This window comes from Rhea pennata, chromosome 3, assembly GCF_028389875.1.
Source record: "Rhea pennata isolate bPtePen1 chromosome 3, bPtePen1.pri, whole genome shotgun sequence".
NCBI lineage: Eukaryota > Metazoa > Chordata > Aves > Rheiformes > Rheidae > Rhea > Rhea pennata.
Genome location: NC_084665.1, coordinates 125326507 through 125334682, shown reverse-complemented (window position 1 = coordinate 125334682; position 8176 = coordinate 125326507).

Sequence of the window (8176 nt, the reverse complement as noted above, 5' to 3'; positions counted from 1 at the left end):
TCCTGTAGGATCTTAAAGGGGAACTAAAAGTGAGCAGCCTACAGATTGAGCTTTAATGGAAAAAAAGTAGCAAAGAATTTGGTTTAAAATCTCTTTCTGGCCTGTGAGCACCACCAATACCTTTCAACTTTATCATAAGAAATCAAAAATTTTGGACTTTTGACCGAATAGGCATCACTGGCCACCACATGATCATACCTCCCTCAGGAAAATGCATTTCTTCAGCTAGGAAAGAGCCAGTGTATGGATGGAAAAGCACATTTACGGACAGACTATCCTCATGTAGAAATACTATCCTAAACACAATAATGACAAAAATGTCAGCTTTCAGGTGAGTTTCCGTTCAACGTTGCACGTATTTGAGAACAGTAAGCATGATCCAGGTGAGCTAATCAACTGGGATGTTGGAAAAAGAGGCCCTCATTAAAGGAATACAGCACAAAGCAAAACTTAAGCATCCTAGAGTCTGGCCTGTAGCAACAGGTATAAACCACAAATATTAAGTAGATTAAAAATAACTGTCATGTTGCATCAGAGAAGCTTTATCCCTTAGTCCTGGCACATTTCTACACAACGGTTATCGTTAGCAGTTGCAGTTCAGAAGAACAAGGATCTGTTCTTTTCAATTCCACTAATATCTTAAGAAACACAGGCGTTGTGAAGGATTCAAACTCAGTTGGGACATGAAGCAGATCTGCGAGCCACAGCCAGGTTTGGGTTTCATTTTACACTGAGTTAACCTGGATTTAAACCTGCTGAATGAAATTGGTTTTGTGGCCACATCAGCAAGAGCGTACTTGGACCCTTATTGCTGAACTGCCCGGTCTGAGGCTCTGGGTGCTCTGCTGGTGGGTTACAGTGAAACAGTACCTGTGATTCAGGGGGCAAGCTTTGTGTTTTATTTCGCAGGAAAAAATAAACTTTTCCTCCCGTTGAACAAAGATCTTTCAGTTAAATTTTAAATTTTAGCAAAAACACTTGTTTCATTGAGATCTCTTGCCTCTGACGTTGCATGCACAACTTACTAATAATTAAGAATCTATCAGAGAAATATTTTTCTAGATCATGATTCACTCATATGTTTTTGTATGGGAACAAATTTCGTTTGTTTTCTTAAAAGAAATTGGTGCTTGTGAAAAGGTGTCTTGCCATTTATTTGAAAATTGCTTACAGAAATTCTGTGACCTTCATAGCAGCTATCTCATTGGAGTTGTAAAGAAGATAATTTTGGTGCATTCAAGTTCTTTGAAATATTTACACTGTGCTCTGCCTTCATTTACAGAAAGACTATGGTTTCTCGTTTTTGTTGTTTTTATGTTATGAAACAATCACAAACAGTGCGAAATAGGGTAATAAGAGTCAAAACTTTGTAGGTTCAAAAATCTTTGAGGCTTTGGAGAAGGTATGGTTATTTTGGTACTTTGACATACAGCAAGGAGCATAAAGAAGCCCTTCATGGTTAGCCACCACAAATTTAGCAGTGGTTTACCCCAGGACACGTTATTAGCAACAGTTCTGATTTAGAACTACAGAACTGGACAAGACCGTGTTGGTTATTTGGTTATCATGATTCATCCCTAACAGCCCCTCTCTGCCTTGAGCATTGTCTTTCTATTTTTTCTTTTTTTTTTTTTTTTTTAAGTATAAAATCAGGCTATTCCAGACTCTCTTTCTACCAATGCCTAGCAACCTTCTTTATGCATCATCAGGATAGACCATGTTGTTTTAGTGGCAATATGATTATTTTGCTTAAGGGAGTCTTTTCCCTCTTGGTAGCTTATCTTGTATGCTATATTTGCAGGGAACATTTCTGATCCTATATTCCAATTATATTTATTCTTTATTTTATTTTATTTTATTTTATTTTATTTTATCTTATCTTTTTCTCTCTTTTTTTTTTCTTTTTTTTTTTTTTTTTTTACTAGTGTAAATATGCCATACATTTCTGATGTTCTCTCTTCCACCCACTTGAGAATAAGATAAGATGGTATTTGGGGCAGGAAGAGGGGGATTAACTTCAACGAAATCTGTCAGGCAAGAAATATATATACTTTTATATCTCAGCTAGTTGCCACAGTCTTCTTTTAACTCTATTTCAAGCTGCAGTTCTCCGGTCAGGGTGTTAGTTTCTATCTGAGGAGAATTTAGGGGTGAGATTCAGCCCACCATAACTTCAGTCACCCACAGCGTACGTGTTTTTACGTGTTCTGGATGCCCTCACTCTAATTGATGATCCGTCCAACACATCTGGCAGTTTTGGGAGAGTAGTCCAGCTGTCTAGATGTACATGTTTACTTCAGGATTCAACGTATCGCTCTTCATGTCCTATTGGCCAAATCATTTTGATATTTACAGACCAAAATGGGCTCTAAGATACCCAGCCCACATGTTGGGACCAGCACCTTAGATGGCTGGAGTTAGAAGAGTCGAATCCCAGTCCAATGATTAGTTTGAATGTCGATGTCTGCCCACGTTATCCTACCCAGATTAGGATTTATTTTTATTTTTATTTATTTTTCATTATTTTTATCTGTGCCTGTCAACTCCCAGCACAACAGCTCCCAACTTTGTAGTTCAGAGAAACGAATTGAAATTGCAGTGCATTTGCAGTCCAGAGCTTGACTTACAGAATAAAGCACAAACCCGAGAAGTGAATCTGGTCTTTCCTAACCGTGTGAAGGAAAACACATTCTCTTTATTGAACCTCATACCCCGTACTGGCACACTCTTTTTAAATTAAACACAGTTTTAAATTAAAAGGATGGTGTATAAAAACAATACAAAATCCTAAATACAGAAATAAGATATGTTTAATTAGGGCTTTAATTTTTCCTGAGCTCCTTAAAAAAAAAAAAAAAAAAAAGAAGAAGAAGAAGAAGAAGAAGAGAAAGAAGAAGAAGAAGAAGAGGAAGAAGAAGTGGGGGATAGGGATCATAGGGTCTGATAATATTTTGCTAGAGTGATTCCTTCTCCTGCAATATGTGTTAGTAAGCATCCATTTGTGTTAGTAATTAACTCCAGTGTTTGGATATCCCTTTACCTCTCCTTATTTCATGTTCTAGTCCAGCTCTGGAGCAGCATCAAAATTAGGTTGATATAGAACTATTTGGACTATTGTTTTTTAGTTAAAGTTGAGACATAGCTGCCCTGGAAGACAGAACCCATGGGATCTTTCCTCAGGGGTGGTTGCCTTTTTATCTGTCCCACAGCCGAGCTTGCAGATCTCTTGATGCTTGCCCCATGGTAAACCATCAGGGAGGCTGAAGTTGTGTCCAGGCAAATTAGGCAGAGACAAATTCCACAGAGAATTCTGAGATTTTGAGGCTAACAAAACTAAATTTCAGTCTATCAAACTTCTCCAAGAAATGAAAATATGTTTTTTCATCAGGTTGTAAGGCCAAAATAATAATAATAATAAAAAGATAGGTCAGAGAAAAGATGCTTATAATGCAAAGAAAAAAGATTCTTGACATTTTTGGCTGAAATGCTGATATACAAACCTCTAGCTGCTAACTGAGCAGCAGAGCACAACAGTCAGCGAAGCAGGTGAAATATCTTTTGCTATCAAAGAAGCATGATCACAAAGATCTGGTGAACCCAGAAACAAGAATTCTTCAGGTACAGAACAAACGGAAAGCAAAAATATATTGAGGGAAGAAGGATCATTGTGAAACTTCCAAATATTGGACTGAATATCCCACAGATCTTTCTCTACCATGGAAATTGAAAAGGTTAGGAAAAGTCTGAAGTAGAAAAAGCATTATGCAATGTGGAACCAGTTGCTGACAGTCTGTAGGAATTTCAGTGATGGATGTTAAGATATCTCAAAGATAGGTAAAGAATTAAAAGGAGGAAAGGAACATTATTCAGTGTTTCAGAAATCACTGAAATGGTTCAGTGGTCATGTGATTCAGGACAAAAATTACAATATTGTCATTTTTTTCTTTAACAGATCAATTATACATACATGTATGTATAACTATGCATACACATGCCTATGCTTATATTGCCTCTCTGTAGTTGTCCATGGCTTTGTGTGCATGTTTGTGTATTTATTCAAGTGTATAAATGTGTGTGCGTTGCTTTAATTTGATTAAGCCAAGTTTCTTTTCTAGCTCAATTTAGAAGAAATATCTCTCATAATTTACCTCTTTTTTTTTAATTGTGAAATTTCTAAAATGCATTGTAAATGTAAAGTAAAAAAAAAAAAAAAAAAAAAAAAGAAGAAGAACATTTCAAAACATTTTTCTAGGAAGAAAAATGAACAGGGGATGTTTACAGATTGCTTCTTCCAGTTGAGAATTTTTGTTCAGATTCATTTTTGCTTCAATTTAGTTAATCTAACGAGGAAAACTTACGCTGGGTTGCAATGCTGCAGAGCACTCTTGTATGAACCCTACATCCTTCCTCTCCGTGTCTCTGGGTGATGTTGTCAGGACTGGGGCTGGCTCCCAGTCCCAAAGTGGTTCAGCTGCCTCCTCCTTGAGGAACACGTCCATCGCAGCTGCTGGGAGCTGCGGTGGCCTGGGCCAGCTCTCAGGTTTGGGTGCCTCCTGAGCAGTTCAAGCCAAAACCTTCCCAAAGAGCAAACTACTACAGCTAAAAATTATAGCAGATGATTGTAGAAAAATGCCTATGCTCTGCCTCCAGTTCACTGCTGCAGACTGAAGAGGATAACACTGTTTTTCTGTGTAACGTTGTCTAAGTCAATTAGACGTTCAAGTCTCTGTGCCTAAAGTTAAACATATAAATTATTTTTCAGGCATTTAAATAAAACTGACTGGATTTTCTAAGAAGCTGAGAATCTTTTGAGTCAATTTTTTAGACTTCATTAAAACTTTAAGTGATCAGTGTAGCAGCAGCTTCAATGTCTGGGTTAAACAGACTTCTTTTTATGTTTTAAATCTCAGTTTGGATTAGGACTTCAATGATGAATTATGTCCTGAGCTTATTTCTAAACTTGCCAAAGGCAAAATTATTATAAAGCAACCCAGACATATATGTAGCTCAGGACAGGGACTTAATCCATATAGGAAAACAAGAATTAGCCTCAATATTTTTAAATTGAAATTTCAGCATGTGTTTTCATTTGAAACCAAAAGTCTTTTGCTTTTTTCTCAGGATTAAAAAAAAACCAAACCAAAACAAAACAAAAAAAAACTTCCTTTCTCCAGTGCTTCAGACACTCATCTGGGACGTGGGCTCCAGATGTATGTTCTTGTTCTTATTGAAGCAAACCAGAGTGTCCCAGCTGACTTTCCCTATTACTGGGATATTGGCATCCCAGCCGGAACACATTTTTTCTGTTTAATTTGACCACAAAGCTCATTGTTAGACTTGAGGGGTTGCTTCAAAGCATATAGCATGAGGCACGGTACATTTCTATGGGAAATTTAGCTTTGAGGACTAGCCCTTTCCAAGGACAAAGTTTGATCTAAAATTTTAGGCTCTTGAACTTTGACATTTAGCACCCTATTGCATTAACTGCCATGGATGTGCCTCACCCAGAAAAGATCTGTCTTCAACTGAAAGTGATTCTGCCTTTCAGTCTACAAACAAGCACAGGGAGATCAAGTTTATACAACTGCTGCAAGGTTGTAATGTGATCCCATTTACATGTGCACAAGGTACATGGCAAAGTAGAGCCTGAATCCCTTATTAGAGTCTCTATGTGCAACGATAAAATAAGTAAATATGATTGCAAAGACAACAGATATGTATTACTGGTGTTATCTGGGCATCAACAGCTCCATCTGCGATTGAAACCTGATTGCTTTAGGCACTGTATATAGATATATTAATATGTGGTCACTAGATGTTTTAATATGTGGTCGCTTCCCCCAAAGATATGTAAACAGGGATTGATACACACGTACACAGCACCCACAGCAGCTAACCACTGGAACAGCTCCTCAGGTTTTGTGGCAAACTCAATGTAGCTGCTTCTTTCAGAAAGTTGTCGTGTAACTGAATGAGGAGTGCAGGTTTTCTTGCCAGACCCTGAAGTCACAGCGTGAGAGGTTCACTTTGCATCTTGTTTAAAAGTTGTGCATCTAAGACCAAACTTCCTCACTAGCCTGTGGAGGTCATTTGTCTTGTCCTAAGAGCTGTGTCTCGGACGGGTGGGATGGACTGCCTCCAGCAGAGCCTACTTCTCCCTTCTGGGTCCTCGTTTAGGTTGGGGCCACACTTTTGGGATGAATAGAGACAGACGATATGTCCTCCCCCCAACATCCGCCGTATGGATGACTGACAAGCCTGGACCCTGGTAGCAGTCCCCTTGGCTCTGGTAGGATGCTGTGCAGCAAGGCTCGGTCCGCTTGGTGCACATACCCAGTGCTGATGAGAGCTTGAGAACAACACTCATAAGCTGAGGCAGGATCATTCATTTATTTTATATAGTTGTTATTTTGTCAAGGCTTTCCTTAACCAAGGATTGAATTTTAACGTGGTCTGAAAGTCAGAGTAGAAGCTTGGAAAAATTGTTATTACTATTTAGATCACTATTTAGTTAGCAGTACTAGAAGGTATTAATATCATCCTCTGCATTATTAGAGTGAAATAAATGCTAGGAAACATTGGTCATGACAGAATGAAAAAGGAATAAAAAACTGAAGAGTTTTCTCCCTTGTCTTTCTTTAATAACAATAAAATCTATAAAACAGATCAAAGAGTGAGAAATATTATGCTGGAAACAAGCGTTGATATAATAACAGTAATAAAAATAATCACCAAATCTGCTCTTAAGACAGAAAGCAGGGTAATTAACACTGCTCCCATCCTGATGGCCTCATTTGAATTTATGCAATTTCCTTTATTTTTCCCCTTTGTTTGTTCTATCTCCTTTTACTCGTGTGTTTTTATCATTTCTCTTGTTTATTCATGGCAGAGCTGGTTGCAGCTTTCAATCAAAAAAAAAAAAAGAATAGAAGAGGGAAAAAAAAAACAACAACTGCACCATCATCCAACTGGCCAACGTGGAGGTTGGAGACCACACGGGGATCAAAGCGATATGAGGACAACAGGGGTTTCATTAAAATGTTCGCCTCTCTGCCTGAGGAAAGAGCAGGGAGGACAGGGTGAGACGGGGAGGGGGGAAGGGAAATCATCTGGCCCAAACAAGTTTAACTAAAAAAAAAATCCAAGCAAACCACCTGTGGTCTCCTTGGAAACTGGCTTGCAACCCCTCCAGCCACCTTTTAATGAAACCCCAGAGCCCCTTTATTAATTTATTAAAGAATCTATTTTCTGAAGATTCATAAACCGCGCATAACTCATATTCCAACACATCTCTGCTATGCTAATAATGCGCGCTGCCATGAATAATTAATTCTTTAATTAGTAATAATTAGAGGTTGTTGTATAGGTCAAACCATTGGGCTGACAGCACACTACTGTCAAAATGTCATTTGAATTAACAGGGCTGTGGCCCCTTCTTCAGTGAATGATCCGTCGTTTGGGGTCTCTTCCCCCCTCCCCTCCAAACTTTATTGTTTTAATGGGTGTGTTGCTGCAGAAAGTGCGGAATATGTAAAACAAAATGTTTAATAGCATTTGTGGCACAAAAAAAGGGCAGCAGATCTTCAATATTCTCATAGTGGTGGATCTTAGTCTGGGTAACATTTGTTTTTTGTATGGAAAATTAAGAAAGGGATCAAGAGTTATCCTGATATTCTCCGCTAGTCCAGATCATGACCTTTTTGGTCAAAATGTCTATCGAGTCTCTGAAGAGGTGTCCCTGCAAGGGCTACAGTTGAGGCTCCTGTTCCTCTCCTCAATGGAGGAGAAGAATGGATGACCAGAGAATTTAATCCTTGGAAATGCTGTATCAGAATAAGCTTGCTCCATCTCCGAGTCCATTCAGTCTCTCTCTGCTGGCTTCCAGACTTCATCTGCTAGGTATTTGTCAAGCACTTTCATGATTCGTGCAGGAACTATTGGGACTATTCTCATGAATAAGGTGCCCAGTTCTCTCAAATGCTGTTGATTAGACCTGACTGAAAATCTGCAGGATTGTGATCATATTCACCTAAGTGTGCACCATTCCTTTCACAAGCAAAGGCCTTTGCAGTGCAGCTGTGAAACCATCTCCATTGCTTTGGCTTTCTGTTAGACAGCATCCATCTGGCTGGTTTTTGTTGGGTTTTATTTTTTCCTAGTGTATGGCAAAAATTTG